The 10851-nt window shown below is 36.8% G+C and overlaps 1 long non-coding RNA gene across 1 annotated transcript; it reads right to left on the bottom strand.

Annotated features, from left to right (window-relative positions):
- Nucleotides 1–2886: 2886 nt before the first annotated feature.
- LOC145425462 (uncharacterized) lies at nucleotides 2887–8200 on the bottom strand. Its single transcript, XR_013906152.1, has 3 exons — nucleotides 7239–8200; nucleotides 4567–4761; nucleotides 2887–4361 (listed from the first exon to the last, which is right to left on the bottom strand). It is a non-coding gene; the product is annotated as an uncharacterized LOC145425462 (long non-coding RNA).
- Between the last annotated feature and the right edge of the window lie 2651 nt (nucleotides 8201–10851).

The raw sequence follows: 10851 nt of genomic DNA, 5'->3' as shown, positions 1-10851 counted from the left end.
AATAGGAAAGGATTTTTCAATGTGTGTGTTTTAAATAAATTCTTCCAGTATCCATTGCAGGTGACCATTTTAAGATAAAGTATTTCTTTCTTTTTGTTTAGTTTTTCTTTTGTTGGTGTCTTGCAGTAGAAATTTTCATCCAGATCCACTCAAAGTCACAGAGCTTTTAAAAAGTGTTTTTCTTTTCCTGTGAACTGAATGAGGATGTTTTAAGAATTATAATGCCTAAGTTTATGCTGTACAGAAGGTTTCCGGAAACACTCCTATATAAATAAACCCACACGTTGTTTTGATTACTAGAAATGACTTACAGACTTGTTCAACTTGTGACGCTGCTCATAAGGCAGGATGAAAAAAGGCTGGCTGTGTTATGAATGATCCTTTTCTTCATCGTCTTTAAAGATTTAATTACACTGCTCATTTTCTCTTAACACTTTCTTGACAATGACCCAAAACATACAACCAAAGCAACCAAGGACATTATTAAAGCAAAGAAGTGGAATATTCTTGAATGGCTAACACCTGATTTTAACCCAACTGTTTGGTTTTGCTTAATTCGCCTTATAATCGCGTACTCCTTATGGTCCAAATAATATGGTAAGGTATCTTTCTTTTATAAATGTGCTCCAAATAAAGAACTTTGTGTTGACAAGATTGTTAGTTAATCATTTATAAATCAATATTGTCTGTATGGACAGCATTTTTTAAAGTAAACATGTACAGCTGCGGTGTTAAGCGATGGGGTTGAAAAATTTGGGTGCAGCTAACTTTTGTGCTGGTGCAGCTAAGAAAAAAAGTTAGGCGCACCAGTGCAACTGTGGCAAAAAGTTAGGCTAGAGCCCTGCACTGAGGTAACTTATCAGACCTTTTTGCATTTTTTAGCTTTTTGAACTGAGAAGATGGGCTAAACACTGATGGAGCTTCGTTTCAGGTGAATGCATGAAGTGGATATTAATGTTGTTGATTTGTCAATTAATCAATCAAATCTGATTAAATGTGGCAAACATCTTCAATGACAAATTTTTCTTCATGGTAAATGTGACAAAAAACTGTAAAAAACATTCTAAAAATATCAAATGTAATAAAGGTTGAATGAAAGTCATAACTCCGTTTAATTAAGTGCCCCTAAATATCAGTTTATATTTAGCTGATTGACCTGCTGAACAAAGACATTTTATTGTGTTTTCACCCTACTGTCAGTTTTTGAAAGGAAATTGTTTTATAAAAAAAATATCAAAATGTATCAAATTAAATAGCAATGAACCAGCTCTGTCAACCCATGAGAACCAGTATGCCACAATATTAAATATAAGTACAATTACAGAAAAAAAAAAATTGACTAAAAGTAATATATTATTTTCATGGTCTTCAACAAGAGATTGCAAATAAACAAATAGTTTTAGTTAGCTGCCATGAATCCTTCCCTCTCAGTTTGAGTCCAGAATACAAAAAATCAAACTGAATTGAAATTCTAGAACTAGATCCAGACCTTAAACAAACAAAAGATCACTGTAATAACAAAGAACATCAAGCAATAATTAGTAAGACAAAATAACAACCTGACATTAAAACTGTGCTCTTTTGTGCATATAACATATAAAAATAGTAAAATAAAAATTTGATGACCTTAAATTACAAAAAAAATTAAAACAAAATTCTAGATAGTGACTATAAAAACGACTGACAAAGAACAGTCACAGGAATCACAGCTGGTTTATTTAATGTTTAATTTGGTGTGTGTGGGAAGATGTTCGCATGTGGAGTTTAAAAACAGCCTCATTTTGCAGTGGAAAAAAATTGTTGTACTGCTACCTTTTGCGTCAATAGTTAGGGGGCAACAATTTTACGGCATGTTTTGCAAATGAGCACATTTTGTTCAACGTCCTCCTTGTGAAATCCTATTGACAGTAGTGTTCTTCCCTTGCTTGTCTTAAACTCCCGCTATTATCATGTTTTTCCCTAACTGGTATTTTATAAACACATTCTCAACACTGTGTAGAACATTTTCAAGTTGGAAAATGTCCAGTTGGAAAAATTTCCACTAGATTGAAGCCAACAAAATAACCATGCTACAAACGAGATATCATCAGGATGCTACAACACAGAGCGAACACCATCCCCACAGACCCAGCCAGAGAAGCAGAAGAACATCACATCAATACGGCCCTGAGTAAGTGTGATTATTCCAGCTGGATATTTTCAAAACTGCAAGGCACCCAAAGAATGATGGTGATCCAGGAGAGAAGGAGGACTGCTGCCTAAGAGAAAACCCTTACTAATGTCTTATCAGAATCAGAATCAGAAAAGTTTCTATTTTTAAAGGTTGAGCAGATTTACAATATTAGGAAATTGCTGCTGTACTTAAACTTTAAACTGTAAAACACACTTTAAGACAAACACTTAAAAAAAAACTAAACATAAAATTTAAAAAGCAGATTGATATATACATGAATGCAGGTGATGATCAGTGCAAAAACGCCAGCACAGCTGAAACAGACGTCAGCGCGAATCGCATGTCCGCCATTACCTGCCCGAAACCGGAAGTGTCGCCATTTTTGCAGAAATCTGTGGTGTTTTTAAAAGTCATGTTTGATTTTATGCTTTTATTTATAGTTTATGCTTAGAACTCAAATTGCACTGCTGGAAATTGTTTATTTTGATGCACATGCTGTTTCTTTGCAAATTTGCATTATAATACTTTTTTTCTTCGTTTTTCCTGCAATATATAAAAATTGGTGTATCTCAAAAATAAAGCTATGAAAACACTCAAAATAAATTTCCTGTCGTTGGAAACTATTTTGTGCAACTTTTTTCTATTTACAGTTTTGAGGAATAAACCTCTGAAATTAAATTAAACCAGAAATATATGTAAAAAACCAAAAACAATTTTCAATTTTTTTGTTGTTTATTTATTTATTTATTTTTGCAATTTATTATACACTTAATGCATATATATAATTAAAGTTTGGGCTATAATGGTTGTATTGATGTATAGCAACTTGAAATGCTCCCAAAAATGGCACTACAGCATGTAAAAATATAAAGATAAGCTCTGGCAGACTTGGTTCTATGGTAGGTCTTAAAGGGTTGAAGAATTTGAAAAAAGCATGTACAAACTGACATTAGTCTTTAATAGGGCGTGTCAAAATTGAGAGCAAACAAAAAACTGCAGTATAACGCCCCCTGGCTATTACTTTGGTAATTGAGTGGTAATACATTACAAGCTTACAATATAATACAAAACGTTCTTCTGCCTTGTTAATCTTTGATTAACACTTTATCATCGAGCTATAATATAAAGTACTACCGAAATGATAAATCTGTTTAACATAATAAATACAGTGTGAAGCTGCTTGCTGAGCACAGAAACATTTTCATAGTTCATTCTTAATTGGAACATGTGTGAATGAGTGTGAAAACAATGAAAAATTAATAGAATAAGAACTCAATCGCAGGCAAAAATTAAGACTGGTTCCTTTACTCACAACTATAAATTGAAGTATCCTCAATGTCGAGAGCTATTAATGAATAATCCTTCTTAATAAATAATAAAATATTTATTTTACAGACACTGATAGAAGGCAAGACATAAGATATTTAAGCAATGCATTTTTTTTACTCTGAAGGTAACGTGGAAGATGTGTTAATCTTTATTTCAGCAATGAATGACTTTGACTTTGACTTTTGACTTTGAATAAATTATGAATTGTGCTAGAGAGTCTTCAATTTGTTCTAATGAACTCACTATACATGTAGGTTTAAAAAGGAGAGAAATGTTCATGCCTGTCTGAGAAAAGTGTATAAAGTATAGTGAGGGGTTTTACAGCCTTAAAACATCTATAATATTTGTAAAAATAAAATAAAGGTGACTACTTCACAGATTTCACCTATCGTGGGTTATTTTTAGAATGTAACAAACAAGGGACATAGTGATTATAGCATAACACCCTTCAAAGATGATGAGTTGAAACTTTTGCAACAGATTAATTCGTTTGATAATGAAAACCTATTCTACTGCAATACTGACAATTCTTGCAGGATTGCAGGGTATATTGCTTGGGGTTTGGTGCTCATATTTCTGAAAATGAACTGGGAGGCACTTGTTTCCAACCTTATCGCACGCAACAATAACAGGCCTCTGGGCTCGAGTAACATTAATTTTACGACCCTTGTTGGTTTTCTTAATTGTGACCTCATAAATCAGCATTTCTGAGTTGCTGATACACAAGTTGCCTGCGTAGGTAACTGAGTCAGCCAAGCGACGACCATCACTGCTGCAGATCCTGTCGACATTCCACTCACTGTCACTGATGAAGGACTGCACTGGAGTTCGGCACCAGAGGCCTTCCTTTTTCAAATACCTGTGGAATAAATCAAGATTCCATTGCACAATAATAATAATAATTATAATAATCATCATCATCATCATCATCATTACTATTATAGTTATTATTATTATTATTATTACATAGTAGAGAGTAAGTCAGAGTAAGCAAACAAAGTGTAGAGAAATAGAAGAATCAAATGAACTTCACACAGTTTCAGGCTTTTTTGTGTTTAACTTACCTTTTCCAAGCATCTAGAGAATTTCTGTCAAAGCTGTCATGGAGGATGTGATTTTTGACAAATTTGTTGTATTTGTATTCTGAGCTTTTGTTGTAACAGGGGAATGTTGGATATTCAGTCATGTTGATGGCCCAGGGGAAAAAGGATGCAGTGAAGATGATGGCAGTCAAAATGTTTATGCTCATTTTACTTGTACTGAAAGAAAGAAAGCACCCAAAACACAGATAGTTACATAAGAGTGGTATTTTTAAAAATCTTTGTAGCATTTTAAGATCACATTGTAATATTAGCATTGTAATGTGCCACATTAAGTCAAAGCAAAATTTCCAGGGTCAACAATGATCATGTTATCACAATGCACACTGCTGAACCAATGCATATGGAGGCCTAGTCACAGAGCACAGCATTATCAATACTGTGAGGCAAGGACTTGGATGTGTAGTTGGCAGGGCTGGACTGGGACAAAATATCGGCCCGGGCATTTTGCCTAGAGACCGGCCCACCAGGTACTATAGGAAAAGCCATAAAGCCTTTGAATGAAAACAAACGCTGTTGTGACAGCATTTGTTTTCATTGTGTGATGTATGTATGATTTCTATACATTTTACATCAGATAAAAAACTTTGGTTGTAAGATTCAGATAATTATTTAATAAAAGCTAGACATTTTAATAAGAAAGAAAAGTATTTCTTTGTGCCCCCCTTTCCCTGTTAATGCCCTACCTGGCCCCTGGCAAAACTTTGCTAGACCCGCCCCTGCACAGTTACCAGCTGTCAGCTACATAAAAAATGATCCTGGTGTTATTTGTCTCTCAGAAACAGTTCATAACTTCCCTTCAACTCATTCATGTCACCTAAAAGGTAAACCTGTTTCTCCATCACAGCTCTGATGATTCATTAAGGACATCTCCTGGTTTCATCTTCATTTTTTCCCTCTCACCACATATACAAACCGACATCATGACCAGCAGGTTTACAGCTGTGGCTCCAGCAAACATCAGCTGATACTAGAAATTAATATTAAATAAATTCTAACAACAGCTGATCAAACTTAAATGCTCTACTGTTGTTTAGCGCGACATCCGCTGGTTTCCTCTATCTGGCGCAAAGTGGGCGATAAATAAACAAGAGAGAAAAGCCGATCAGCTGATCACTGATCAGTTTCATGATTGAAGTAGCAACAGGAGAGAGAGGGGAGAGAATGAGAGAATAAGAGGCAGTTGACAGCGTAAAGAAACAGAATAACCGCAGCTTTGTGTCTTTTTCATCCTAGCTGAGGTCCGCGACAAACTGTTCCATTTCAGCTCAATACAAAACGCGTAATATTTTCTCTGAATGCCGGACGATTCTGTTTTTTACGGGACGGTTGGCAACTCTACTAACTAACCTTATTAATAAATTTCACTATCAGTAACATCATAGCACCCACCCAGCTGTATAGAAACTCCGTCATGCTAGCTAGTACACAGTATGAGTTATTGTGACTAACTGTAAAAAGTCAGCACAACGAAAATAAACTAAACTTGGTTTATCTGACCCAGATTTTCACTTTCACTTTGGAACAGTTTTTCAAACATGAATAGACGTTCAGTAAACATTTTAACCGACAGCCATTCAGTATCAAAATGTTTGCTGTCTTGTGTTACAGACGAGAAGTTAGCCTTTAAAAGCTAGACACGTTACCCCCCCCCCCCCCCCACTCGTGAAAATGACAAGGATAAGTGGAAGAGGATGGATAAAAGTCTTTTATTTCATTTTGTTGATTATAAGGATAATATAAGTCATTGTCAAACATAAGCTTTCATTTGCTAAAAAAAACAGATGGTTTGAAAGAGGAGTGGAAGAAGCCATCTATGTCCACTCTGAACAACCAACTTTGAACAGAGGCGGTGGCTTAATACACCAAATGTCTGCCATCTACGATCCAGTTTGAAGGTCCCTTCCCAGACGCCTTGATGCCAACTGCCATCCTGCGCGATTTGACCTCAGTAAATTGCATGATAGGGTAGAACTAGGTTTCACAGTGGGTTCACCCAAAACCTTGGCTGATTGTGTTCTACACCTATTTTCACACCTTGGCGCCGGTGATTTGGTAGGAGATCAATAGGGGGCCCATGTCCCTCTTGGGAACACTCCCATAGGGCTTAAAGTCTGGGACTCTCCACCAGTGGCTGTATAACTGAAGAAGCTTCTCAGATGAGAGGTGAAACGTCTTCAAGCAACCTAAAAAAGGATTTTAAATTTGATCCTGGATTTAACAGGGAGCCATTGAGGAGAAGCCAATAATGGAGAAAAAACAATTAGATGTGGGTTTACTGTATGCTGGAGGCTTATGTTTAGAACCACTGTCTATGCTAACTTCACCCATACTGTCTGCCGAGGCCGATTTAGTAAGCTACATGATTTTGCAAGTTTATCCATCCATCAATCCATTTTCTCTCACTTATCCAGGCCTCATCTCCAGTCTTATTCTTTATGCTGGCATTGTGTTTCTTAATAGTAAACCTAGCAAACCATTTATGCAGATCCACCTATCAGCTTTTGCATTTGTGTTTTTCATGTATTTTATATGAAACACTTCTGCTTTATAAATAAACTAACAGAAAGATGACAAAAGGCCGTAAACTGGTAAAATTGCAAACATTTGCGTAATAATTAAAATTGTTTTCTTACCTGTTCAATCAGATAGATGCTATTTATTGTCAGCGTAACTGTTGTAGTACGAGGAGATATGAAGTTTTACTTTCTGACAAAAGTTCAGAAATGCTTCTGCTTTTTAAACCTGCTCTCGTCTTATCTATGCTAGCACACAACCAGTCATCACAAGAGCAAGCAGCCACTCACAGTTCTGCAATCTTACCACTCAGTATATAGCATGTGATGATGATCATTATCAGTAAATTAGTGTGAAGTAGGCCAACACGTGACTACGTCTTGACCAAAACTGACAGCACCCAATAGCGGGAATGCTATTTGTGTAAAAAAAAGAGTTCAGTCTAGTGAGAACACATTGTAAGCGTGAAATTAGTTGTTATCATGCATGTTATCCACACATATAGTTATTATAGCTTTATTTTATACAAATGACTAAAAAGCCATAATGCCGATACAGTTTTCTTGTAATATGTTGTTTCTGGACAAACAACATATTACAACTCGATGTAAACTGTAATATCACTGGCTTGGAAAAGCAAACAGACACAACAGTCCCGATAAGGTGACAAGAAAACCAAAAAAACAAAAGAAAAAAAACCCCAGACTAATTATTTCAGATCTTTCTTATTTTTCATTACCAGTAAATTAGCGTGCAGGGAAACATGGGGCCATTTCCTGATACAAATTGGGTGTCGGAAAATGATCAGTGCTATTTGTGTATATGAAGAAGTGCAATCTTGTAGTGTACGTGTGAAATTTGCTATCTGGGTCACTGTGGGTGAAGCATAACACAGAAAAATAGGAAGCAGCTAGCCTTTGCTTATCATGAGGTAGTTGCTTGTGCGCATGTGTCAACAAGCAGGCAGCTTGTTTCAGTTACTCCTGCTGTCAAAACTCCCCTGTTTTGCTCTTTCTTGGGTGGTGCATGAGTGAGGGCCATTTTCTTGTTTCGTTCAATCCTTGCCTAGACTTAGAACGTAACAGTACTTAAGAGTGTAGTCTGCATTTTTGTAATTTTGCACATTTAATCATCACTTGTTTTTGTTGTGTTTGGTGGTTGTAGATATGGTTTATCTACAACCACCGAATTTATACCAAATTTCCCAGAGGAACCCACCCGAGGGATTAATAAAGTTTTATCTTATCTTATCTTATCTCTTAGTATTTAGCTGAGATTTCTGTGGCTACTACACGTGTTGATATTTGTCATGATGATATTTGTTCATAAAAGGCATGGAGGGTTACAAGCTTAACAAGCTAAGAGACATAACACTTCCTCACATCCTCCTCACAGGAAGGTGGCCTTAATCATAAATCTGCTGTTATGGTATGCCCCTTCTTTAACTCTACAGCTCACCCGTATATGGCTTCACTTTAATGGTACACCGTATAAAAGCATAGGCATGCCCCTAAATGGCTGGAAGTAAACATTCTTTATCAAATAAGGAAACCAGAGTCTTCACATGGAATGTGCCTGCAGTAAACACTATAGCTATAACCTCCCCCACCATCTGATATGTAGGGGAGGAGTATAGAAACAGAAGAATATCTTTAATCATGCACTTTACAAGTTTGCAATCTTAAGCTTAAGTTTAGTGTGTTACTGTTATTCAGGGCTGGACTGGGACAAAAAATCGGCCCGGGCATTTTGACTAGAGACCGGCCCACCAGGATAAAGATTGAAAATGTGACGTCATTCAGGGGTAAAACCGCAAAGGATTCTGGGAACTTGTGGCAAGAGGTACTAGCGATAAAAAGAAACCCAAAAAATGCCAAGAAGCTGTTGTATTATTAACTGCAATAGCTGGTCGCATGACAGCCACGGGAAGCCGACGGGTAAAGAGATCGTTTTTTGTTTTTTTATCGGATTACGTTGTTGAAGAGAAATTTTTTAAGCCATGTTTCCGAAGTAAGAGCCGACAGATGGTCTGGATATACCAAATATAACGTCTCAGAACACTCCAGCTCACAGGTTAGTCTGCTCCAAGCATTCCCACAAACGTCAGAGTTTTGTAGTAGTTAATACGTCATTTTTCTTAACATAATTGGTGATATAGGTTACAAGCAAGTCTGGCGCTGAACAGAAATTGTCGCGCTATGCTCCTTTATTTATTGTGTTTATTGTGCATAAATAGTGAATTGTCCTGACACAATATTGCGTTTCGCTTCTGTTATTGCCATGGTACATTGACAAAAACATATACTTTTATTCACAGGATAAAACAGTTGTTTTGTATCACTAATTGTCCAGTGCGATTACAACATACAATATTATTGTCATTGCTACATTTCTGTAATGCTACCAGAAATTATTTCCACTACTAATTAATTACCGTTGAGCTCAAAGGTTATATTAATAAACGGTTAACGAATGTGTATCTATGACGACGATTTGTAAGACTGGTAAACTTACCTTTGTTCGTACGATAGTCTGTCGTTCTACACGGTGCATTTCAAGGTCCTGCACCCATCCGTCGGTAAACTGTACCTGGGCTTATTGCAGTGACCTGAAGTTACTAAACTTCATGAGTGTATGCACTCACTCCAAGAACCGTATAATTATAAATATGAGCGTGGTGAAAGTTGGGCAGCACGCTGACGTCTTTTGTCCCTCTGTGTGCTCGTAAGGGTCTGACCCTTTCACTCCTTTGATTTTTCCTGGTATCTTTTCTTTGTCTTTTCGTCGAGTCTGTCTTTGTACGGACCGGCATTGTTCTCCTTTTGTTTTGTACATTCCTTTTTTGTGCGGCAAAGAAAAAACAAGGTGGTATTGGAACCGGAGAATGAACGTTTTGCGGTGCTGCAAATGCTTGCATTTGATGCGGTACTTGGATTGTTTTGCCACGAGTTCCCGGCATGCAATGCGCGAAAATCACGTGATTGCTAAACAAGGGGGAGGGTGCATCCAGCCTCCTCGGCTGTAATTGGTCCAGCCCAGAGTCGATCATGACCAATTGGCCAATCCAACACCTTTCATTATATACACCCTTCCTAAAAAAAAAAAAAAAAAATCCATCGGCCCATAAAAACAAAAAATCGCCAGCGGCCTACCGGGCAAATGCCCGGTATGCCCGATGGCCAGTCCAGCTATGCTGTTATTCCTTGGAGCAACTGTAACCCACATGATTAAAGTATTCTGATTGTGATTCTGACTTTGATAGTTCACACAAATGTTCAATAACATAAAACACTTGTGACTTTTTTGACTCAAAGCTTTTTGTCAAGTACTTATTGACACTAAAGCAGGGTTTTGTGATTATGGGCAAATATGGCTGTAAGTTACAGCTTGACCGGTTGCTTGTTTGCTTGACTGAAAGGTTTTTTAATGTGGTTTTAAGGTTTTAAAGCTTTTGTGTGTGTATGTTTCATCAACCATTTCCCTTGTAAAAATGTAAGATGGTAGGGTTAACTTAAAAGTAACACTTCCTCTATGTGTTGAATATACTTCTGTATTTTATGTTTAGTCAGCCAGTTAAGAATATGATACTGATCTCATCTCACTGCTACTGTGTCTTGTGCAAAAATACGACAAACATTTTAACTGCATTTTCCTTCCTTTTTGCATTCAAAGATAACCATAGCTTTTAATGAGCATTAGTGGACAGAAAAAACAACACTGCACCACACCAGA

The sequence above is a fragment of the Astatotilapia calliptera genome, chromosome 3 (assembly GCF_964374335.1).
Source record: "Astatotilapia calliptera chromosome 3, fAstCal68.1, whole genome shotgun sequence".
Taxonomy (NCBI): domain Eukaryota; kingdom Metazoa; phylum Chordata; class Actinopteri; order Cichliformes; family Cichlidae; genus Astatotilapia; species Astatotilapia calliptera.
Note: the sequence above shows the minus strand (reverse complement) of the source record. Positions and strands in the feature narration are given on the sequence as shown.